At 42.7% G+C, this 26,467-nt stretch overlaps 1 protein-coding gene across 6 annotated transcripts in view; it reads left to right on the forward strand.

The window, feature by feature from the left end:
- Positions 1 to 26,467, forward strand: part of DAB1 (Dab, reelin signal transducer, homolog 1 (Drosophila)) — a 1,114,147-nt gene that overhangs the window by 302,859 nt on the left and 784,821 nt on the right. For all 6 annotated transcript variants that reach the window (XM_014542563.1, XM_014542562.1, XM_014542565.1 and 3 more), the window contains exon 2: positions 15,595 to 15,757. The gene's annotated coding sequence lies outside the window, so the exon portion shown is untranslated. The remainder of the gene's footprint in view (positions 1 to 15,594; positions 15,758 to 26,467) is intronic.

A 26,467-nucleotide genomic window follows, 5' to 3' on the forward strand; every position in this document is an offset into this window, starting at 1 on the left:
ACACTAAATAATACAAAAAGGAACACATAGGTCTAAAGCAGGGTTGGGCGACCTTTTTTCTGCCAAGGGCCATTTGGATATTTAGAACATCATTCAAAACATCAACTTAAAAATTAGCTGCTATATTTGGTCAAACATTAAATTAACTCACCCATAATTCCTTGGCAGGGCTGGACCAAATGATTCTGTGGGCCTAATATGGCCCTTGGGCTGGACTTTCCCTATCCCTGGTCTAAAGTGATAATAAAAATTGGACAGAGAGAGAGAGAGGGAAAGCTCTTTTTTTTTTAACAGAGGAAACCAACTAATGCATGAGGAATGGTAGAATTAGAAAACCACTATTATGCAACCACTGGTATAATAATTGATTTTGATAAGCATAATTAACAGATGCTTAAACCATTGTATTAAAAGTTGTTTGGGATAAGAATAGTTATACAGTCTCATATAGAATTCCAGAATACTGATTAATTACACAGGGAAAAGGTACCATTACAACAAAGAAATCTGGTGAATACCATATTAATCATATGATAAATGTAATGTCACCAATGATGGGGCTAATTGGAATCATGTGACACAAATTGAGAATCATTCTGAAGAACAACTGGCTTATGCTATTCAAAAGTGTCAATGTCATGAGAAACAAATGGGCTGAGGACCAGTTTCATATTATAGGCTAATAGGAAATGACAATTAAATGCAACACATGATTCTGGATTGAATCCTATATGAGAAAGAAACATTGAGATTATTGAGACATTAACATCTGAATACAGAATGCATGTTAGATAACAGTTCTCTAATGTGCCAAGTCAGATCATAATATTGTGGCTATCCAGGAAAATGTCCTTGTTCTTAGAAGATACCTGTTAAAGAATTTAGAGTTAAAGAGTCATGATGTTGCCAACTTATGCTTAAATGGTTTAGGGAAAAAAAGAAAAGTACACAAGGAAAAAGATAAGACAAGTGTGGCAAAATATTAAAAGTTGGTGAACCTAGGTAAAGAGTAGTATTTAGATGTTCATTGTGTTATAATTGCGATTTTTAAATAGGTTTAAATTTTTATTTAAATAAAGTGTCTAACTATCCCTGGTGGCTGATCCTATGCAGACCAAGTCTTGTGTATATAATGGATTCCCCAAAATTTACATTGTTACTGGCAATGTCGACTCTTCGTTCTTGAGTTCAGCAAAGAAAGAATTCAGAATTGAGAACTCTAACACAAGAGGAAGTTTATTTAGCATGCAAAGTGACAGTACACTTGAAAAGAAGATTTGAGTGGGCTGCTCAGAGCCCTGCCTTGGCCTTTTAGAAAGAAAGTCATAGAAGCAGAAGAAGTGAGCCAGCTTGGCTGTGTGGACTTAGGAAACAAGTAACAGAGGCAAAAGAAGGGCCCTTGGAAACAGGTTCAGGGATTAATTTGACCCTGGAGGAGCTGCTGCTGTCCACTGCTTCCCTAGTAGCAAGTCTCATGGGGACCCTTAGAGCTTAGGAGAAAGAAAGAAAAAGAAGACATGGGCATGTTCTAGAGAGAGAGTGTGCACACTGGGTCCTTTGTCTGAAGGGTTTTTATCTGTTCTCTAAAGGCAGGAATTTTAGGGGAAGTTTCAGAGGAGGATTTCAATAGAATATTCATCAATTTCAAAAGTGTGTCCTTTAATATGCTGATGCATCAAAATGAATTGCCCTGGCTGGTGTTGCTCAGTTGGTTGAGCACCATCCTGTGCACCAAAAGGTCACTGGTTCAAATTCCTGGTCAGGGCACATGCCCAGGTTGCAGGTTTGGTCCCTGGTGAGGATGGGTACTGGAGGTAGCCAATTGATGTTTCTCTGTTACATTGGTCTCTCTCTCTCTTTCTTTCTCTATCTCTCTCTCCATCTCCCTTTCTCTAAGACCAATAAAAACATATTTTTTAAAAAATGAGTGTATAGGGTCAGGGTCATGGTCTCTATAGATTGGTTGGCACTAGAGTAGGGGGTCATTGGTCCTTGCGTCTAGTCCTGATGCCAGCCATGGTGTCACTTCATCTGGTTTTGCTGCTATTCTGGGCCTGGAGCTGAATCACCACTGAGGTCTAGACGTTATCTCTAGTTTGACCAAAACTCTGTCTCACAGTGGTCAACAGACCTGAGGCTTTGTCCCCAAGATAATTTAATGCTAATCAGAACCTCATTGTTCTGAAGGCTAATGTTTAAGGGAGTGGCTGTGCAAGGGAGAAGGAGGCAGGTGAGTCAGGGTGCTTGCTGGATGAGGCCAGTTTGAATCAGCTCTCGTTCTCAGTTTCCCTATTCCACTTGCCAAGTAACTTTCCTAGCTTCGTACTATCCTGCCACAACAGCAATTGGGATTCTATTTAGTCTGGCTGCTGGTCCATCAGCCTGTACCCCAGGAAATGGGGTTGGTTCTGAGCAAAAGCAACAGGGGGAGCTGGGGTTTGGTGGCCTCAGGGTTAGCCTCTGTCTGATTCATACTCACATCATTTGCCTTCTCTTTGGAGTGTCTGAACAGCAAGCCATGAACACAGCGCCTGACAGACTGGAAGCACTGACGACAAAAGTCTGCTTTCCTTTTTGGTAAAACTTTGAGACCTAAAGCTGCCCAGATCTCTTTCCTGCTGCCTAGAGAAGGTTTGGGAAAGAGGAACAGATCACCAGGCCAGGTGGGGTTCTGGGGTTTTAGTTGCAGGGATGAGAGTGTTAGAATGGGAAAGGGAGATAAAGATGAGATGAAATTATAATTGTGATAGTTGGGGAAGAGTAGATTTCAAAAACATTTTTAGTCACAGATGGTTGAAGAGAAATACAGAGAACAGGCCCCAGCACCTCATCTTCCTAGCTGATTGCAGGGAGGGGGAACTCGCTAATGAACACATTGACTTCCCAGCTTCTCAGAACAATAGCAAATGCTTTTTGCAGTTATCAATTGGGATCCACAGCAGGTGTGGGGGATGGAAGGTGCTGGTGATTCTAAGTTTATCTTTAGGATTTAGGTGAATAGAGAGAAAATTTAAAGAGCAAGGAGGAAGGTCACATAATTGTAGCAAGAGAGCCAGACTGGGTGGTCTCAACTGGACTAACTCTCAACCTTGCTACTAGGCCACTTACCCTCTTTAATTTCTAGTTTTTTTCATTGTTAAAAATTAGAATAGTAGTTTCCCTTTCTATAGATCATGTGAGAACTAAACAAAATAGTTAATACATATAAAAAGTACTTTATCTTATTGTCAGTCATTTATGCAGGAACTATTTATTAAGCACCTACTGTGTACCAGGGCTATGCTAGGCTCCAGGGATATAACAGAGAAGTGGAAAGTATAGTCCCTGCCCCTATAGAGCTGGTCACCTATCAAGGAAGAGGGGGTGTAGACCAAGTGATTACAGATGCACTGAGATATACCAGCTGTGAGTGGGAAGTCAGAAAGGCCTTCTGAAGAAAGGAATAGCATTAAGGAGACCCATCATAAACAGCAATACTCCTTCTCATCCCCAAGGAGCAGCGTCAGAGACTTAAACACTGACCCTGGTTGGCCAGATGGATAAAGGTCTGAAACCTGGTGAAGGAAGCGTAGGTTTTCACTGAGGAGAGGCAAGCCAAGGTGTCCTAGGAGTTACCTCTGCAGTCTTGTTAAAGTTGCCCAGCCTTGTCTGCTGTGCAGACTCCCTGGGGCCTGGCTGATGTCCTGGGCATTCCTCACTCTTGGAGGCACCTTGATAACAAAGCTCGAGCTTTCCCTAAATGATTAGGTGAGTCCTATCCTGGCTCCAAATAAAGATGTAGCAGGGAGCCCAGGTGTTTTCCGGGGGCACCTAACATCCCACAGTGCATTGCTCAAGCGCCACTTCCCCGTGGGAGATTGCCTCCATCACACTAGCCCAGCTGCCATTTCCCCTAACAACTCTGCCTTGATATGGATGAATAAAACCATTATAGAAATGTTATTTAAGTTAAAACAAAATAGCTCCACCCTTATTTCCAGTTCCTTACCCCAAAAGGGCATGGGATAGGTAGGGAAAGATTTGAGTGTGTTTTCTGAGTTAGTATATACACACAAAAATGTAGATACCCGCCTGGTGGCACTTGTGATATTTATACCCAATCCTAGCTCAGTACTACCTTTTATAAACCCACCCTTGAGCAAAAGGACTTTTGGGAGCTGGCAGGGTAGTCTAGGATGGAAAGCATATGTTGAGATGAGAGGTTTGCATTCCATTCCACTGGGAATGTGTTTCCTGAGCAGCCCCTGAGAGAAACTCAGTCTTGGCCACGGAGTGTCCAGAGGTAAATACACTAGTTGAGTCAGGGAGCAGGATCATTAAATAAAGGCTGTGCATTGTGCAAGAGTTAAAGTAAAGGTGGAATGAAGGTATCCTAGGGGTTCTGAAGACTCCATTTTGCCTGTCATTCACTCCTCGGGTGGCCTGTGCAGATCAGCACATCATCGTCATTTTATGGTTTCCGGTTCCCCCCTCAAGTGGAGGTGGTGGTTGGTGGTCTGTGTATGTGAGTGGTTTGGGGTCGGGGAGTCCAGCCCAGTGACACCTAAGACACCTTCAGCTGCTCTGCCCTTTGCTCTGTTACACCTTCATCTGCCCTAATTATTTACCAGTAACACGGGCATAAACACAGGTTGTGTTCTTTGGAGAAGTATTTGCTGACTATGACAGTGAGAGGATTTTCTAAGGACTTCCACATCTGACAAGGAAGTCAGATCAGACACTTTTCATTTTGCCTGCAGGATCCAGAAGCAATTCCCATCCCTGTTGGTTTAGAACACGTAAACTTCACACGTAGATGAAATGAGAAAATAGATTCTATTTCATGAGGAATTTTTTTTTATCCTGCACTCTCTATTGGAGACTTTATAAAAGAAAGAAAGGAATAAAATCCCCACATTTGCAAGAAACTGCTGGTGTCCTTGAACATCTTCCCCACACGCAGGGTAATCTGGTATTTAAAAAAATTGAATTTTCTACATCTGAAAGAACCCATTTATTGATTATATGGATTAATAAAACCATTATGCAAATATTATTTAAGTTAAAACAAAAAAGCTCCACCTTTATTTCCAGTCCCTTACCCCCAAGGGCATGGAATAGGTGGGGAACGATTTGAGTGTGTTTTCTGAGTTAGTATATACACAAAAAATGTAGACTCATGCCAGGAATATCAAAGGTCAGCTGGTTATATGTTCTAAGCACCTTATGTGTATGAACTCATTTAATCCCACAACAGTCTTATAAGTGAGGTGGCTATGAGCATCCTTTTATCACAGATGTGGAAACAGAGTGGCCAGAAAGTCCCTGGAATCACAATGTGGAGAAGTGGTGGTGTGGGGATTTGAACCCAACACAGAGCTTAAAGGCCTACAGACTTAACCACCTTATGTGCTGCTTGACACTGTTTTTCTTTTTTATTAAGTCTCCTTGGTCCAAAGTCTCCCATATTTGATACAAAATTTTCATCCAAAAGTTGACTATAATACACATGGGACCTCACTGTTATTTCTTAAAATTTCATGTGAATCTATAATTGTCTTAATAAAAAAATTCTTTTAAGAAGAGTTGACTAGTGTATAACCAGTTTTTAATGTATGAGTGAATTAAAAATTAAGGTATAAAATGACTGATTTTTCATGCTATTATCACTTTGTAGGTGTTATATATAGAATGTTTTCATTTATTTCAGAGAGATGTAGGGAGAGGGAGAGAGAGAGATAGAAACATTGACAGGCTGCCGTCTGCATGCTTCCTACTGGGGATTGATCCTGCAACCTGGGCATGTGCACCTCCTGGCGCATGGGGCAAGCCTCAACCAACTAAGCCACACAGGATGGGAAACTTTTTTTTAATGGAATTATTCCAGCAGTTGGTTGTGGTAGGCATGAAAACGAGATGGGTTAAAGTCCTACTTACATTCTGTCTTGGGGAAAAAGCCCCTTAACTTTTCTGAGCCTCAGTTTCCTAAATATGTAAAAGGTGATAGTGCTGCCTACGCCACAGCATTGTTAGAAAAAGGCAGGTTTGAAGTCAAGTTAGTGTGAGTCCTAAATTGCTTGCTCTTCCCCGCTAAGACACCCCGAGGGGAGACAATAGGTGCCACCTACAGGGAAGGGAGTCTAGGGGGCTTGTCTGCAGCCCCCTGCCTGTTACCCCTTCAGCCCTTTCTGCAAGTGGCCTGGGAATCCATGTTCTTCTGAAGGACCAGTTCTCAGATGGTCATGTCAACTCCACTGGGATTGAAGCCCATGCTCTTCCCAGTTCAACTTGCTTCTCTTCCCCTTCCCAAATCACCTGGATTTGGAGTACAAAGATCTTCTTTTAAGACCTGCTTTTGCTGTGTAGCTTCTGGTAAGCCACCTCCCTAGCTGGGTCTTTGGAGTCCCATCCACAACAGGGTGCTTCTCATCTACAAGCTTCCCAAGCCCCCCTCCTCTGATGGGCCTCCATGGCATACATGGAACGAGAAAGGGCTCCTCCACCCGTCTGTGTCATCCCAAAGCTGCATTCTCTCGCACTTCTCTATCCCCTTTAAAGATATGGGCCCAGGGGAGGGGAGTGGCACAGTTTTGAGGCTGTAATGTCTGTGGAAGGGGCCTAGCTGGGCAGCCCAACCCTACTTGGTGTGAGGCTTCCATCATGGAGGCATGAGGCAGGCTCTCGCTATGGAAACCAAGATGCTATAATTGGAGGGACTCAGCGCTGCTAAACTGAACATTTTGTGAAATCAATTGAGAGAAAAATCAATATGGGATTTTTTTTCCCCCCACCACGAAAAGACAAGATTTCCACACAATTAAGAATTGGGCTGCGGTTTCCACACTCTGCCTGTCATGTTCTCATGTTTCTGTGCCACTACTGTTCATCAGAAATAATTAAACATTTTCCCATGGGCAACAATTACTTGCTTAAAATATTATGAGTAAGGAGAATACATTTATAATTACCTAACCTTTCTGAAGGTGAAAATATATATTATCCTTTGATAGAACAGGAGAAGGAGTCCCGGATATGCCTGCTCACTGTGCTGTATCTCTCCTGATTACACTAATTGCCGTAAGGAACGGAACAATACGTTTTTTACACACTCAAACCTTCTCTTTCATTTTATGTCACTTTTAGGCATCAAATGATGGTTCCTCTTTCTTGTTGTTTTTGTAAGTCATTAAATAGCCAGCCTGTAGCTATTAGGATTGCCAGACAGCATCTCGGAATTGCCCAGCGCTAGGAATAATGAGAGGGGCGAGCCTCTCTTCTCTTTGGAGTTGGTTACATTGTTAGCCACATGCAGACGAACCAGGAGCCCAGTGTTTCATGCTTCTTCTAGTTTCCTGATTTTGCCTTAAACACACACACACACACAGTGAAAAACCAAAACAATAATCACAATAGTTAACAATTATTGAGTGGTTGCATACTGTTAGGCACTTCTAAATACGTTATGCATGCTACCTCATTTAATATTCAACAATTCCACGAGGCAGGTTACTATGAACACTCCCATCTTACAAATGAGAGAGCTGAGACCCGGAGATGTTAAGTAACTTACCCAGGATTGCATAGCGAATATGTGGTGAAGCTGGGGGTTGATTCAAAGTCTGCCCCTTTAACTGCTATGCTGTCTCTCAGATTTCTCTATCAAGTCATGTTGGTCCAAGAGTTTCTGTTAACTGACACAGAATATATTTCCTATATTTATCAAAAAGCTTACTGTAATTGTGTTTTTATGATAAAGTCCCTTTTTCCTAACTTGTTTGGCCTTGATGCTAGTTTTTAAGTCTACAAGCATGTAATAATAGTAATGGTAATAGTAATAGTAATAGTAATCGTGATTGTAATCGTAATAGTAATCATAATAGTAACTGTAATAGTAGCAGTATTAATATTAGTAGTAGCAGTCACCACTCACTGAGTACATACCCTGGGCTGAGCATTAACCTAGGATCACTCTGTGCACCATACACATGATAATGATGCTGGGTAGACTCTATCATACTTGGTTTATACATGGAAAAACAGGCCCAGAAGTATTAGTGACATGGCCAAAGTCACATGGCCTGTAAACTGTAAAGCAGGGACTTCAGAGATATGCCCATCTCACTCAGCCAGCTTTATCCCATCAGTTGTGTGCCAGGCACTGTCCTTGGCTCTGGTAATATATGGTAAATTAGACCTCATCCCTGCTGCCAGCCAGGAGCTCGGTTGGCTCATACATACACCAGGCTTTGGGGTCAGTAGTTGGTGTAGCTACATGCCTTCTTTCCTCCAAAATGTTCTCTCCCTTATTTTAGGAAAACTGAGTCTTGGTAAGAATACAAGGTCCTGCATTGGGCAGTGTTTGGGAAACCAACCAGGGAGAAACCACTGAAAGGGGTTATGAAGAGAGCAGCTTGTTTCACTTAGTCCCAAGTTCGAAGCCTGAGTCACACACCGTTCCTCTGGCTTCCTCATTTCTCATGTTTAGTCTGCCATCCTGAGTCATCCTCAAGTTCACTTCCTCCTCTCTACCTTCACTGCCTCCCAGTCTCATCTTTTCTTTCAGAGGAGTTCTAAGATCCTCCTCCACTCTCTCCCCTCGGGGCTCTAGCCCACACACAGCCAACGTGATGAGCTTTCTCAAATAAAATCCGACACTAGCCCTGGCCTTGCTGCGGCAAACCTGGATGCATGAGGCTCAGCCCTTTTCCAGTGGCCTTGCTGGCCCACACCTCCTATCCTCTCCCACCACTTCCTGCCTCAGACTCCACAGCCCCACAATGCATATCTACAATGCCTTGGCCTGTGTGTTAGCTCTTCCGATTTCTGCAGCTCAGGAACACTATTCTACACCAGCGTTTCTCAATCTTTAAAGTTTGCTCAAAAGAATTACCGGGGATCTTGTTAAAATGCAGGTTCTGATGCAGTAGGTCTGGGGTAGGGCGTGATATTTTGCATTGCTAACAAGCCCCCAAATGACTCTGACAAGGCTTCTGCAGGGACCACACTTTGAATAGCAAGATCTGCTTTCAACTATGGTGGAAACCTCCCCTGAATAACCTCCCCTCACCTTCTTCCCTCGCCTCCCCACCCTAATAAATTAGGTAGAGCTGATAGCCTTTGCTTGCAATCAGACGATAATAGTAGCAATTGATACTTACTGAGTGCTCACCTTGAACCACGCATTGTTCAGAGTGCTTTACATTGATTAACTCGTTTAATCAGCACAACAACCCTACAAAGTAGTGTTATCACTTTTATTCTGTAGATGGGAAAATGAAGCACAAAGAGGTTAAATACCTCACCCAGGGTCACACAGCTGGGAAAGAGTGGAGGTTGGCTTTCACTCTGGCCCTTGGTCTCTGGAGTCCATGCTCTTTTCACCTTGATTCTATGCTACTCTCAGCGATGCCCAACTGACAGTCCTGCCTGCACTGTCTCAGCTCTTTTGCTCTCCAATTCCAATGCACAACCAATATTACATGTTGTTTACTTGCTTTTCCCTCCCCATTAGATGGTAAATTCCTTAACACTGGGGCCTTTTCTGGTGTGATTCTGAATCCTAGGCACCCTGGCAATTCCTGGCATATAGTAGGTGTTAATTACATGCTTCCAAACTACTACACTGCATAAGCATTCATAGAACTTACCAACTTTCCCATCCCTCTCTGACAGAGATTACTTTATGGCAGTGGTATCACCCTCTCAAAGGCTGGGGGAGGGAGTGTGTGTCCATGGTTGCTGTCCAGCTTTCCTCCCCCGCCCCCGACCCCCCATCAGGCCAGCTCTGTCTCCCATGGCAAGATCCTCAGGGCGGCACCACCCACTGCTTTTATTACCACTTATCCTCTTCTCCCCATCAGGAGATCCACCCCATTCTTCCTGCTTTCTCTCTTTTTTTTTGGGGGGGGTCTGCTTTTCCAGTTGTTGCTCCCACACTTTTCAGCCTTCTTATGAAATGAAAGACTACCCGATTTTTAATACCATCAACCAATCAGAACATTTCTTTACTCCAGTGATTCCCCCCCCCCTCCCAGGCTACACATTGCAATAGCCTAGAGAGCCTGTAAAAACTGTACAGTGTACAGTCTCCACCCCCAGAGGCTATGACTCACTCGGTCTGGTGGAGCCCGAATTTCAGCAGCTTGTGACGTCCCCCTGGTGACTCTCACATGCAGTTTGAGAATCACCGCTTCATTACAGGGCAGAGCACCTCGTGTACTCACGATAGCTGTGCAACCTGCTCACAGGCCTGTCCATGCTCCCCTGCTAACCGTCCTGAGCTGCTTCACAAGCCTGTGATGGCAGAAGGCTGGTCACTTGATGGCCACCAAGACTTTGCTGTCGTCAAGTTTATTGAGATAGTCCCTGGCTTGTTACACTGTTGTCTTGTTCATAAGAATTATGTTTCAGCTCTCCCGACATCTAATTTCGCAAATCAGTGTCAGGTATAGGAAAGACCCTGTCACTTGAGAGCAGTACACCCAGTAATTTTAAAGGTCAAAGACCCACATGGAAATTAGCTTTCTGCTATTGAAACACATTGAGTTAAACACACAACAGAAAATGTGACCTTATGGCATGCTGGCTATTTATGTATGTATAAATTAGCCCATTAGATCTACTGAGAACCAATATCCTAGCACTACTCACTTATTATCATGGTAGTATGGCAGGATAAAAGCCGAAAGGTGTTCTGTTTTAAAGACATTGTCATAGTAGCTCTCATTTATGACGTGTCTACTTGATGACAGGCAGATTAGTTAGTTCACCTCAAATCCTCACAACAACCCTGCAAGAAGGGAACAGTTACTAGGATTCCATGCCAGAATGTCTGACTCAAACGCTCCAACCTCTATGCCGCATACTCCTTATCATCAGTGACAGCAATGTCCAGGGAGCATGCTCCATGTGACTGGACACCCGGGAGCAGGGCCGCCCTCCCCACCCTGAGTTAGATGAATCGCACTGATTATTATTTTCTTTTCAAAGAGTGTTGCTGAATTAATAAGTGAAATATGTTGGCTCATGTTAATTCTTTCAGATGTCGGTTCTGATTAATTTCTTTATTTTTGAACGATCTGACTCAAGTGCATTATATTGGGAGTAATTAAAACACAAAGATGGGTTTGTTTTTTTGAACTATTAAGTGTGTGTGTGGGGGAGAATCATAAGCTTGTGAGCACTGATTTTAGTGTTTATCCACCTATCAGTTATCAAGGTAGAGAAATACAAATTCCCAGTCACCCACATCAAAAAATTACAAAGCATGTTTTGTTTCTTTTTTTCCAGTTGATCAAAATTATGTCTCCTAACTGTTCTGTGTCTGGAACTAAAGCTGAGCTCACTTAGCAAAATGTCTGTTTAGATAAATCGGGAACAAAAAGACCAAAACTAATGACTTCCACAGAGGAAGGTGCCCTGGGAAATATAATATAGACTAGCGGAATCCGGGGCCTGTTTGCTATGATTCTGTGTACCCGTCTGATGGGAAGCATGAATAGTTTTCTTTACACAAAGGGACTCAGGGAACGGTGAATCAGGGAATAATTGACTTGTCTTGGTATGTTTGTGAATGTGCATTTTTATCTGATGGCAAATATGCTGTTGGCCTTTGAGTCAGTCACCCACCATAAAATTTCCTCCGCCTCACATGCACCAAGATAGTGTGCCCATCCCCTCCCCCCAAGAAAACATTTCAAATTAGCATTAATCAGCCAATGTCCTATTTGGGGGCCCGGCAGTGAAAGCCACCTACTGCAGCTGAATGCCATTCAGCGGGCAAGAAGTGATTTGCAATATAATTTAAATGAAGAGTTGGCTTCCTTTCCCATTTAGAACACACCAGTATGGAAACCTGATTGTCAAACACTCTGGTGATGTGCATCAACTTGGCTATTCACTCAGAAAATGAAGTTTCCGGAGACACCGCACATTTAATTTATTTCCCTTTTCCCTATGAAGTTAACTTCGGCTTGTTAAATACAATGACTATCCAAACCACAGAAAAACCAACACCATTAATTTTAATGCTCATAGCATAATGGAAGGAGATTATATTTGTTTGGGAGTTTTTCCCCCTTTTAGTAGAATGTTTACTTGCCCCTCTCCTTAGGAGTTAATTATTATTTTCCTTCCACACGCTCTGCTTCTATCTGAGCAGCCTGTGTGCTTGTTAGTGTCTTCAGTTGATGAACTGCTGGTGATTCTATCCTTCTGCAATGTCGATCACTAAAACATCAATAGCTTGGCAGCATGGCCTGTGTATGTGTGGCTGATAGCAATGCCATAGGTCCCTGACAGGACCCTCTCCTCTATTTTTATAAAATGTTTAGTTTTAGTAGAGTTTCTTTCCTAATCTTTGGGAGACTGACTGACTTTTTGGTAAATTATATAGTAGTGAGCTAAGAATTGGTGCTTTTTCCTATCTAATCATTTGAGTATTTATTAATTAACTAGAGGCTCGGTGCATGAAATTTGTGCATTTGAGAGGTTCTCTCAGCCCGGCCTGCACCCTCTCGCAGTTTGGGAGCCCTCAGAGGATGTCCGATTGACAGTGTAGGTCTGCTCCCCGCAGTAGGACATCCTTAGCACTGCTGTGGAGGCCAGGGCTTCTGGCTGAGCAGCACTCCCCTTGTGAGAGTACATTGAGCACCAGGGGGCAGCTCCTGCGTTGAGCGTCTCCCTGCTGGTGGTCAGTGGGCATTGTAGTGACAGGTTGTTCCGTTGTTTGGTCAATTTGCATATTAGCCCTTTATTATATAGGATTTATTTTTAAAAGAATAGTTTATTGATTTTTAGAGAGAGAGGAAGGAAGAGGGAGAGAGCAACATCAATGTGAGAACAAAACATCGATTTGCTGTCTCCTGCAAGCCCCTTACTGGGGATGGAGCCCACAACCCGGGCATGTGCCCTTACAGGAATTGAACTGGCAACCTCCTGGTGCATGGGATGAAGCCCAACCAACTTAGCCACACAGGACAGGGGTGGGTATTTATTTTAAAACATCTATTTATTCACTTAACAGGCACATAATGAGCATCCAGCTTCTGGTAGCTAGCAGTGTGCTAAAGTATTAGGGATTAAACATAAACAAGACATTGTCCATCCTCAGAGAGCTCATAATTCTGAGCAGGAATTATAACAAAGAATTGCAGCACAGTGAGGTAAATGGTACAAGAGAATTGGGCATAAAGTAATAGAAGAGACGAAAGAAGGAGCACTCCCTAGCAAGGGGGCAGAAGATGCTGGAGGTAGATCCCAGAGACCTAGACCTTATGTTCTTCAGGTTGGCAGTGAAATGATGGGTGAAGGTGGGAAAAAGTGGCACAGGCAGAGAGAATAGGGATGCAAAGTTATGAAGCAAGCATTTTGTCAGAAACCTATATAGCTATTTAAATAATAACATAAGCTGACATTTAAATGTTCACCATTTGCCATACCTTGTTTCAAATTCTTGTATCTACAAACTCAGTTAAACCTTATAATGGCTATTCAAAGTAGGGATTATTAGCATCCCCTTCTCCAAATTAAAACTGATGCCTGGAGATGTTCGGTAACTTGCCGAATATCACACAGCAGTAGGACCAAGACTGGAACCCAGGTTCTTTGGCTTCTAAACATACATCTTTAAATATTTTGCACAGATTCTCTTTGCCCTTTTGAGCCTTCAGTCCAGCTGTGCAGAAAAGACCTACAAATATGACCGACATTCATGACTATGTCTAAGTGGGGATAATAACAATGCCTATCACAAGTGGAGAGGATTAACTGAAGTAGAAATATATACAGTGTTATGAACAGTGCCTGGTATGCACTAAAGCCCTTGTTAACTACTTGTATTATGATTATTAATATCTTAAAAGTAGTAGAGTCCAATGGTACTTAGGAATTCAAACCACTTAGGGGTAGGTTTGCAAAGGGCATTGGTGAATACGCACTTTTTGTAGTTGGTGGCATCTGATGCAGACCTAGCTGGCTTAATAGTGGAATTCTTTTTTATTTTCTTTTTTAAATTGATTTGAGAGAGAGATAGAGAGAGAGAGAAACATCGATGTGAGAGAGAAACATTGATTAGTTGTCTCTCACATGTGCCCTAAGGCGGGATTAAACTCGCCATCTTTTGGTGTACAGAATGGTGCTCCAACCAACTGAGCCACACACGCCAGTGCAATGGTAGAATTCTTACAGATAGGACTTGGGAGGGAGTATTTCAGCATGGACTGCAAAATTCCATCATGTTTAAGAAAAGGAAATACACTAAGTTGATGAAAGCAGGTCTATAAAAAGAAGCAGGAAGGAATAAGGTCAAATAGTAGGTAGAAATTGTTTGCAACTAATGATATTTATTACATAGTTGTCATAAAAATCTTTCTGGGGTTATGGGCTCATTTATTTTTTCATTTGAAAAAGAGCGAGTTTCAGGAAAGGTACATAACTTACTTAAGGTCATCCAGCTAAAGAGTGGTAGAACTTGTATTTGAACCCCGTGTATGGTACTTAATGTGCCACATTCACTTGACTGCAGCACACACTCAGTTTCAAAGCTTTAACCACTCTAATTCATCATGAATGGGTATAGAATGATTTTCACAGTGAAAGAGATAAGAAAAAATAAGAAAAATGTGTCAACGTGTTCTTAGAGTGCTCCTTATCAATCACTATAGCCCAACATTTCCCCAGTTAATAGCCTGTGTCTACTTTCATTAAGTGGAAAGAGCTGGTCTCTCTGATTTCCTGCATACACGCCCCACCTCAACTCTCCTATTTGTGTACCTGTTATAACACATACCATAGATGACATCCCACCTTCTGGAAAAAGAGCTATCGGTTAAGAGTTTGGGCTACAAAGAACTGCTCAGTGCCAGTGTTGGAATCCCAGCTCTGTCTTTCATAGCTTTGGCCATGAACAAGATTCTTAAGTTCTCTTTTGCTATTTCTTTATCTGTTTAATGATGATAATAATAGTCCCTACATCAGTGAGTTGCTGCTAGGAATAAATGAATTAATATAGAGAGAGACTAAAAACTGTACCTAAACTGCTGTGATCATTCATTAAATATTAGCACTATGATTGCCGTTTGTATGCCTTATATCTCATGTCTCTTTAAATAAAGAACTGTGATTGGCTCTGTTGGTGAGGGCATGGGAAAGTTATCCTTTCATATATTGCTGTAGATAGTGTAAAATTGTACAACCTTTATAAATGGTAATTTGACAGTATCTATCAAAATTTAAAATATGTTTCTTTTACCCAATAATTCTCCTTCTAGATATTTATCCTACAGATAGATTCACTCAAGGGAAAAATGTATAATTTGTACCTGTTGAATTTTAGACTATGTATGTATAACCCAGTCCAAATTCTTAAACTGAAAATTGACGAATGTTTTATGCTTAGTTTGTACCCTCCACGTTGTCTAGCACAAGGCTAGGTACAGAGGCACACATTCCCTTTTGTTTAGCCTGGCATGATTCCTATGATCTCTGTGCCCCAGGCCCACCTCATGCATCACATATGTCTCAGAATGATGCTCCATTGTGACAACTGTGTACTTCATCCTCCTTTCTCCTTCAGTGGCTTGCTTTTGAAACTGACATATACTTCTTTCAATGCAGCTATGTCCTTGGCTTCTCTCGATGACGATTCCTGACTCGTGGCCCTGGCAATCTTTGGAAAACATCAGCCACTTTCTTCAGTCCAGACCTCAGGACCCGCCTTTCCCCAGCATCACCGCCACCCAGCCTGGACACATTGACCAAACCGTTTTCTAGGACATACGTGAGTAAAATGCTTGGTTCTTTTACACAAATAATTCAAATCATCCCCATCTCTCCCCTCTGCACCCTCAACTTTTGAGCATGATTTTGTACCTCTCAAAAGCTGCTCCAATTCTCTTACTTTCTGGAACTAACTGCCTGTCCTATAGTAGTCCAGTCTCTCAGGTTCATTCTTTGTTTAATCACTGACTTATCCAAGGAGGTGGTGGCCAGTGGAATATGAGAACTGAAAGGCACAAGCCTTTGTTCTCCTGTGTTTGCAGTCAGGGTTACTTGTCTCTGACTTAAATTGGAGACTAAATGGATTAGAATAAAACCAATTTAAGGGGGGAAAATGTTCACAGACACAGAAATGGAGATTCCTGCTATCTTGGCTGCCTAAGATCGGCAGGCCTCACCAAGGAATTTAAAGAGTAATGTTTCTTATCATAAGTGACAGAAATATGCTGCTTTCTGCATCAGTAGATATGAAGATTAAAGGGTCTGACCGTATTAAACAATTTTGCACAGCACCAGGCACTCTGGGCTCTGCTCTCTGCCTTATTACCCTTCATCCCGTGGCTATTTCAGGCCCAATTTAAGAATACAATGCAGTCTGGCTTGGCAAATTGACATTCTTTAATTTAAAGTGTCTTGTGGGAGAATTAAGAAATTATGGAACAATTATTCGCCCTCAGTTGAAAGCTGGGTGGCATCCTGCGATCCTTGTACATCAGCCATTTGAACTGATTAAGTCACATAATTGAATTACTTCTTTGCCGCTCTAATATCGTGTGGCAAATATATCGGTGTTTTGTGTTGGGAAATGCTTCCATATAAATGAAGTAGGAGTTGGCGTTGGCGATTGACCTGAACGTCAGAGAAAAACACCACAGCAGAGTGGGCAGACACTTCAAGGTTTTGTGGGGGAGGCTGCTTAGCAGAGCAAGTGTTTTATTTGTAGTTTACATGGAAATTCACAGCTCAAGACTGTGCATGTGATATGGGGAGGCATGCTTCCTTCCCTCGGCTGCCTTCCCAGCATCCTTCAGTGCGCAGCTCAAGTGTCTGCCACTCATTCTCAAAGATTTTTTGTTGACATTCCCCACGAACAAAAATGGTGGGCTTGGGGTACCTCCCTTTGTCCTGCGTGGTTTCCCATATGCACATCCATCCTAGCGCCTCCCACATGACGACAAGTCTCCTTTCCCCGTGCACTGTGGCTGAGCTGGGGACCATGTCCACATCACCCAGGATGGTCAATAACTGTTTGTCAAATGAGGATTTACTTGGAAATCTCAATAGTTTCGTTTCTAAGCTCAGTTTTCATTTGTGGAGTGGGAATCAGAAGGAGGCAAAATCTCTTAGTAATTTCTAAAGCTTCATTCTTAAGTAGGGGTTTTGCCCCATGTATCCTTAGATCATTTTGTCAAGGATTCATTAAACACCGACTCTGTTTAACAAATGTTTGCTAGGCACCTGTTCTGTACAAAAGCTAGGGTAGGTGCTGAGGGGGAAAAAAAAATAGCCAAAATGTATTTCCTGTTTCTTACAGGAGCTGAAACTCCAGTTGGGGATTGGAGAGGTCCCCACGGGAAATAGCCCTGGTGACTGAGAGAGCAGGCAGTGGGCTGGAGAATAGTCCTGGATGATGAGAAGGGGTGATGGTACCTTGCATTGTATTCCTCTCTGGATTTGTACTGCCCTGGGTCTGCCCTGCCAGCGCCCCCTCCCACATCATCCATTTGGGAACCCAGCGGAGAAGAAAACTCTTAGACTAATGTGGTCAGGCTGGATGGGGGCCTTTCATTTGAAAATCCTCCAGAGGAGAGAGATTTTACAGCGCTGTTCTCCCCCTCTCCGCCCCACCCCAGCTCCCAACTCTCCACGTACCGTGAAGCCTTCTGAGTCTTCGAATTCTTTGTCTGTTCTGTGTGGCACGAGGATCTCTCTCTCTCTCTCTCGTTTGAAAGCTCTTTACCTTTTCTTTCCCTTTGTCAGAGAGCACTCCTGGAGCTTTAAAACCCAGCCGCAGCTATCTTCCTGAGTGTCTGTGTGGAAAGGATTAATCAAGTCTGTCAAACATTGAGCTGGAAAACCTTTAATATTTCTAAAAGGTTTAAAGCTGGCATATTTATCACATGCATCATTGTGAATACTCTATTTTTTTAATAAGAAAAATAAATGCTCATTGTAAAATCTTGTGGTGATGAGCACCGTGGGTGAAAGGCTCGTGCAGGGGTCCCATTGTGATACTGGAAGAGAGATTCTGGCAAAATCTTTCTCTCACATCACTCCCCTAGGAGCCACCCATCATCTATCACACTCCTATTTATTTGCATGAATGTTTCATATTGTGGAATTCTGCATTCTTGGTGCTGAAAGGAATGTAGGAGAAAGAGACTCATTTTTGTCGTGTGCCTTCTATGCATTGTGTCTGCGAGCTTTAAGTGGGTTGTCGCATCCTCATTTCCACAACAGTTCCTCATAGTAGGCCCGAGCACCGCTGATTTATTGACAAGGAAACGAAGAGTCAAAAAGTGAAGCGATTTTCTCAAGATCACATAAATATTCATTTGCAAATCCAGGACTTGACTGTAAGCCTGTTTGATTCTTTCACTCAGTTTATGTGGCAAGGGCCTAGCTAATGCTTAACAAGTGGTTGGTACCCAAGAAAGGGTGGCCAAAGCTGTCACCACTATTAGTGTGAAGCTGCCTGGGGATTCTTAATAAAGGTCTTTGTTCAGGCAGGGAGGCTGTGGCGACGGTTGGGCACAATCCTCAGAAGCTGAGCTGTGTGTGTGGAGATGTGTAACCCAGCAGTGGTGATGGTATTCTCTGAGTAGGGAGAGGCTCAGGCTTTTTACAAATGAATATGGCTAATACAAACACAGAATGCCATCATTTATAAAGTGCTTTCACAGGCACGGCCTAGCTTAAATTACTCTGCAGGCTTGTGAAGGAATGTCAGCACTACTACTATTTTACAGATGGGGAAACTGAGGCCCAGAGACATGACAGGTAAGTCCTCCCCAGATCATTCAGCCAAAAGCCACCGATTGGATGCTCAGACTCTTCTTCTGGTGTCAAAGCCACCATCTTTCCACTAGGCTATGATATTTTAAAATTACTCCCAAGTACTCACAAAAGAGACCCATCAGTCCTGTTTCCCAGATTTGACACCTGCAGCTCAGACCCTAGAATCAGCTTCACAGAGGCCGTGCTACGTCCAGTAACAGCACAGAGGAAAGATAGATTCGCATGGATGGGGAAAAGTGCTTGGCTGCTAGGGGCTACAGATCACACTTAAAACCAGGGAAGGCTGTACAGAGGTGGTGACTCTTAGTGATGTCCTAGAGCAGTGATGGCGAACCTTTTGAGCTCGGTGTGTCAGCATTTTGAAAAACCCTAACTTAACTCTGGTGCTGTGTCACATATAGAAATTTTTTGATATTTTCAACCATAGTAAAACAAAGACTTATATTTTTGATATTTATTTTATATATTTAAATGCCATTTAACAAAGAAAAATCAACCAAAAAAATGAGTTCGAGTATCACCTCTGACACGCGTGTCATAGGTTCGCCATCACTGTCCTAGAGGGAGGAGAAGGATTTTAACAGAGGAGGAGATTCAACAAGTGATACTAAAATGGAAGAAAGGAATAATTGTATAGCCAAATGACAACATGGTGGTCCCATGGGCGGGAGCCCTTCAAGGAAGCTCCAGTTTGTTGTGCCAATATAATGAGTTGTGTAACCGCATTCCCAGTCAGCCACCACAGTGCTGCATGCGTATGCTAGTAATTAACCCCCTGCCAGCGCGGCGGTGTCTTCTGCATGCCTCCACTTCTGCTCCAGCTTTGCCTCAGAGCAAGCCACCAAAAGAAAGGGCCTAAGGTGGGGAAGTTGGGCAGTTTCAAGCTCACCTTCTCTATGAGTGTACCTCTCTGTTTCCCAGATGCACTGGGAGAAAAAAAGATCAAAGACTTAGGAGGAGGAGCTTTCTGCTCCGGGTTACTGTGAAGACAAGGAGCCCAATTCTGGAACTCTTTAGGGTGGGCGAGATGTTTCCCCAGTTTGCATTTAGCAAACTGTAATTAGCGTCGGCAGGAGAAGAGAAACGACTGTGCTGGGGACACCTCTTTTCTCTGCACAGCAGCCTCTGTTCTGAAGGGCGGTCCCAGCATCAGGCTTTTCTTGTGGGGGCCGTGTACAGAGACCATGGGTAGTTGAAACAGGCTTATTCAGGGGGTGAAGAATGTACATGTGGTAGGGGGCAGAGGCCAGGTGATGATCCATTTCAGATGGCAGAGTAAACCTTGCTTACTTGTCAGCCAGTTGGAATCACAAGGCTCCTGTATGATTTCATTCATTCCACAAGCATACATGAGCCCACACTCAGGGGAGCCCTACTATCTGCTGGATACTAGGTTAGATGCCAGGGGCTCTGTGAGAAGCCACATGGGCCAAAGGCAGAGTCATAGCTGACACACAAAGAACCAGCTGAGCCTTTTTGATTTGGGGATCATTGAGTAAACCAGACACTCCCTGTGTTAGTTAGGATAAGCAATAGTAGTTGCCTTAATCAACAGCCTCTCCCAACTTAATATTTAACAAAATAAAAGTGCATTGTTGTTCTTCATGCAATCATTCAGGAACTCAGGTTTTTTTCTATCTTATGTATGTCACCATCATTTTTAATATGTGGCTTCTGAGGTCTCTGAAGGGGAGAAAAAGGAAGATTTTTAGGGGCCTTTTTGGAAGCTGTCTACATTTCTTCCACTTACTCTGTTGGCCGAAATTCAGTCACAAGCCCCAACTTAATTGTAAGCGCTCTGGGAAATACAGCTTAACCATGTGTCCAGCCTAGATAAAGTCAGTTGCTATTCAAACAAATGCAAGATGATCTAGATTGCCCTTCATGACCACTTTGAGGGGACCTTCCAGGAAAAATGATTTTCCAGTGTAGAATTGAGCACTGCTGCTGAGAATTTAACTCAGATAAATTATCTGGAAGAGCCTGAAATGACTTCACAACTTTTGATTTCAGAACTCATTTTTTCAGTATTCCATCCTAAAAACAGAAATGACAAAGACTTGTGAACAAACATGTTTATTTCCACGTTACTTACAATTTGGAAAAAGGCAAACAACCTAAATTTTCCAACAATGAGGAAGATGTTTTTCTGAAGTTTTTCACATTCAAATAATGTAGTCATTAAAATAAAATGTTTATAGAAAATTTTCAATGTTTTTAATGGCATATACACATGAAGGCAGATTTCAGAACTTTATGCACAACACAGTTCCAATTTTGTTGCAAACATGTGTAGGAATGTAGACATAGACATCTAAAAAAAGTTGAAGACAATGCACCGAGATATTAGGGATAAGGACTTTCATTTCCCTCTTTATATTTTTCTTTTAAATCTGATATTATGATGTGTATGCACAGCTTTTGTAAATATACAAATAAATTAATTAAAATATTTTTAAAAATGTGAAGTAGAAAGGATAGCTTTGGATTAGGATTGACTCAGTGGGAGGTGCATGATCCCAAGTATCTCAGGAGGGAACAGCCAGAGGGGGTGTGTAAGCCATGTTCTGAAGTGTGTCAAGTCCAGAGGGGAATAGCGGGCTGGAGACCAGAGGATATCATGAAGGTCAGGATTTATGCAAATAATTTTCTCAATAAGGCTAGATAGCACAAATCTCAACTTTAACTGGCTTTCAAAATGGGAAAGCTGAATGGATTTAAAAATTCAAGATCACAGCAATGGGCTCAAGCCCTGGCTCCACTAGCTGTGTGGATTTGGGCATGTGTCCTATCCACTATGAACCTCATTATAAAAATGGAAATAATACTACGTTCTTATGGTATTGCTGTGACATTACATGTGATCATATTTTCAAATATTTGGCACGCACACACAGTAAGGAGGCCCCAAGGGTCAAAATATGAGGGATTTTAATAGTTGGGTCTGTGAATATACTTTCTATGAATCACTAGAAACAAGGTAAGGATGGAATTGTGGTGTCTGTGACTGACAGTGTCAAACGACACCTTTGATTAGCTGTGATTCTTTTAGCATCTAAGGAAACAGGAGAGACAGAATCCAGCCTGGTTCACAGAAGCTCAGGTAACACTGTGGAAGCTAAAGCCTGACACCTCCCACCAAGCTCAAAGGGGTGTACTTAGAGATAAAGCTTTCCTCATTGCAAATATTCATAATCCTCTTCAGCCTTCATTCTCCACCTTCATCCCTACCTTCCTCCACCAAACCATCATCGGGACCACCTGGAGCTTTAGCCTGGAAGGCCCTCACCTGAAATTTGGGGATGTTTATCCTGGGGAGTCTCCTCCATTTTTCCTTTGCATGTTAGGCTCGGCATCCAAGTAATCAAGGCCCACTCCCTGTCCAGCCTACACACTGACTGGGAGAAAAGTGAAACCTCCTGAAGAAACTCTTTCTCCAAGACATATTCAAGGCAACGGCATTGGTTTTCACTAGTTGGTTCTGGGTAAGGAGGCACTCAGGCTGTGACACTGCACCTTTCTACAGAATTAACAGAGAGGAAAGTCAGCCCAGATGCTGTGACTTCATATCCTTCCTAGTCAGCTCAAGCTGCTGTACCAAAAATACCATGGGCAGGCGGCTTAAACAACAAGCCTTTATTTTTCAAAGATCTGGAGCCTGGGAATTCCAAACCAATGTGCTGGCACATCCAGTGTCTGATGAGGGTTCATTTCCTGGTTTGTGGGTAGTCATCTTCTTGTATCCTCATATGGCAGAGAGAGCAGAGAGGAAACTAGCTTTCTGCTCTCTTGTAAGGTCACTAACCCCATTCCTGAGGCCTCCACCCTCATGACCTAATTATCCCCCAAAGTCCCTGCCTCCTAAAACCATCACATTGGGGATTAGGATTTCAACATATGAATCTGGGGAGTGGGGGTCACAAACATGCATCCATATCAGTATCCTTGTTGCATAAGCAAGAGCTCTTGAACCATTTTCCCAATTCCACCAGAAGACAGTCTCAACAGATCATTGCGGCCATCACTTCAAGTAATGGACCCAGTTTTGTGCCAGATGTTGTGCCCAAGCATTTTCACACCCATTACATCTAACTCTTTCACACTGTTTCCTCCATCAAGAAGAGTTTTGTTTTTCTCATCTGCTGACTGCTTCCCTCCATCCCCCCTACCTTACCTCCGGCACATCTTGATTTACCTGGTTGTTAAACTGAGCAAAGATGGGATGGAAGTTCCTGAGAAGTTGCTGTTGGATATTATTTTGGTTGTCTACACTCTTTCCCTGCACAGTTGAAGAGGACAGATTTGCTGATGATTCTGCAGTGTCCTTGAAATATAGCCTAAAGCTCTTCAGTTTAATTTAAATAGTGCCCAATGACTTCTGAGAGAAAGGAGCATGAAAGGAAATGGCTCTGTTTGCAGCTTAGAGACCCCCCCAAATTCTAGAATGGTCTCTGATTTATGCTGCCAAGAAGCCTGTTGCTGATTATGCTAGATGCCCCCTAAATTAATGAGGGTTGGACTTGGAGGTGACAACGATTGCTGAATCTCTGGAGCAGAAAATGCAACACTAATACATATATTTCAGAAATGTCCTTTTGTCTCCTTGTTTGAAGGAGAAAGTGCTGATGAGGATCAATTTCATATTGACTTTAAATTTTTCAGTTGACCCAGAGCTCTTTTTATTAAGTAATGTGCACAAAAACATTTCGTCCCAGGTCAACTGGATAGCTTGGAGAATTTCCTTTAGAATATGGCAACCTGGATAGAACTAAAAATGCAATACTGTTATTTATTCTTTTATTCATTCTTTAATAAATATTTATTGAGCACCTGCTATGCACCCTAGAAACTATGCTGGACTATGAGAAAGACACAATCTGACCTCAAGGAATGTAACATCTAATGATCTCAACAGACACATCAATGAACAGTCCTGGCCTAGTGGGAAATGTTTTATTAGATGTAATTACACGGTATGTGGAAACACTGAGGAAGGACTCATAGAAGGTATCCTGTGCACTTGTTGACTATTTAGCTCTTATTGAATGAAAATGAACTAATGAATGAAAGAATGAATGAATGAATGAGTGAGATGGCTCTCAACCTAAGATTTGAAGGGAAGTAAAAATCGGCTAACCTGAAAAGGAGGCAGAAGGCTTCTCAGGCTGAGGAAAAAGCATGTGCAAAGACAGGAAGGTGTGCTGCTTTAAATATAGCATATTTTTCCTTTGCATGTTTGGCTCAGCAAACAGGAGAGACAGAATACAGCCTGGTTGAAAGAAGGCAGACGGTGGGCTCTAGGTAGGCAAGAAACTGACATAGGAACCTTGAGTGTTAAGCCACCCCCGTGTACATAGACATATTGACAGAAGGCAGAGTGGACCTCAAGGAACTTGCACCCTGTTAGCGGGCAGGCCTCAGTGTGCAGGGAACGACCACCTGGATGCATTATGCTTGTTCTGTTGGAATGGCGATCACACATAAAGGAGGTAGTTGCACATGGGCTCACCTCCTTTGGATGCTTTCCTGAAGAGGCAGCCCAGGAGAACCAAAGTGCCTTCTATGGGGCAGACCTGGATCCAATCCTGCTTCTGCCATCCTCCACTGAGCAGGTCCTCCTGCGTGCTACACACCAGGCTGTATGTTCAGTTGTCGGAATGTGAGGCACCACCGTGTGAACTCCTCCTTTTTGTACTTCCTCCTGTACTTTTCTCTGCTGGTCTTTTCTTTCCTGCATTCTTAGTTTCTGTCTTTCTGTTTGTTGGTGCTGTAGTTTTGTGTTGTTTGAATCCTCAAGCCAGTCTGGGGAACATCTGAGCCTGTCCCTCTGGGCCATGGTTTCTGGGCCTTGGCTCACAGGTTAGAAATCCTGTCATGCTCCGCTGAACTTGACTCAATGGCCCCAGTGGCCTGGCTGATTTATGGCTGCTTCTCCCCATGTTTGATCTTAGCAAACAGACAGCTGTGATGTAGAGGCTTCATTCTACTCACCTGCTGGCATCTTCGTGTTGGGGCCTAATAGCTTGTTAACTGCTCTGAGGACAGGCACTGGCCTTCCTGGCTACCACTGGGAGTGGTATCTATGGTAACCACATCACAGCCGGGTCCAGGCTCATTCTTCAAGGCTTCCCTTCTCCATTTTTCTCTGGTGGCTTCTGGGTAACCTGTAATAGTTGGAGCCTGGCCTCACCCGGCCAGGAACCCACTGCTGATTTAAAGCTTTTCGAAGAAACTTAACAAGATGCACTGCCTTTCTCTGTCCTTGTTGCTTATTCTGTGTTGCATTTGGCCCAGGCCTGCAGGGAGCTGTCATTTTCCTTTATCATCTCTCTTTTTGGCACTCCCCAGGTATTGCTCTCACTCTTTCTCAGAAAGCTTTGACATGGTTTCTCTGGATCTCTCTGCTCTCTGCTCATTAGTATCTTGGAACAATCCCTTCTGAATCCTGGCATTTGATATATTCTCTGTTTCTTCATTCCCCTTGTTTAGTCATTCCCTCATCAGAAGTGACTCCCAAGTTTTCTGGCCTCCATCTGCACCAAAGAGATTTGTGTCAAAGAGACTCATGTAGACACTTCAGATATAATATCTGAAGAAAGAACCAGTTGTTTGTGATAGGACTGTGGAGTTTGGTCTGCTGATTACATTCAGGGCTCAGCAATGAGACTACCAATAACAGCAAACATTTATGTAGAGCTTATTACATGCTGGTCATTTTGGTAAGCACCTTACAACTTCATAATAATCCTAGAAGGTAAGTCCTCTTATTGTCCCCATTTTACAGATGAGAAAAGTGAGACACAGAACACTAAGGAACATACCCTGCCCCCCCAATCCCCCAGCTGTTCAATGGCATATCTAGGACTTAAACTCTGGCTCCAGAATTGATGCTCTTCCCCACCACACTAAACCATGGGAAGTGACATTTTCCATGTACATATGTTTTCACCACCAGGAATGACTCATTTTTGCAATGCTAAATGCCATCTACAATACCAAGATTAAATGCCACCTGCTTTGTGAAACCACCCACCTCCTCCCACATTCAAGATAAGTTCATTTTTTTTTTCTTCAGGAAACAGCAAAGTATAGTGGTTATAGCCCATTCATTCATCTATTAAATGAGATTTTATCAAATGCCTCAGTGTTCTGTGCTTCATTCAATGGCTACAATGGTGAATAAAGAACAAACATATCCTGCTGTCACCCTACTTACTTTTGAAAATATAAAAATTAACCAGAAAGTACATAAACATTCCTATAAACTATATCTATCTTCCTATATCCCTATATTTATCTATTGGTCAACCAGTCCATTCATATTAGAGTTTTTCTAATTCATTCCTCCCGCCTACTTATATAAGTAGCTCACCTCTTAGCTCCTCCATGATCTGTCCTCAGGTACCTTTCCAGGCTTATCTCCTACCAGTTCTTGCCTCCTGTTCTCCATCTACTCACTCCAGAGCCCATCTCCCAGAAAATGTTTCTTCACTGGAAACCATCCAAGAACAATCACACCACCATGCTTTAGCTCAGCCTTTTTACTCTGCCTCAATTACCCTTTTCAATTTTTCTTCTCACATTTCTCTTTACCTGAATCCTTTCCAAACACCAAGGCCAGGTTTAAACACTCTGTGTAACATCCCCAATCACATCCTTATCCACACAAATATATTTAAAAAAACAAATATAT

This window comes from Myotis brandtii, unplaced genomic scaffold, assembly GCF_000412655.1.
Source record: "Myotis brandtii unplaced genomic scaffold, ASM41265v1 scaffold304, whole genome shotgun sequence".
NCBI lineage: Eukaryota > Metazoa > Chordata > Mammalia > Chiroptera > Vespertilionidae > Myotis > Myotis brandtii.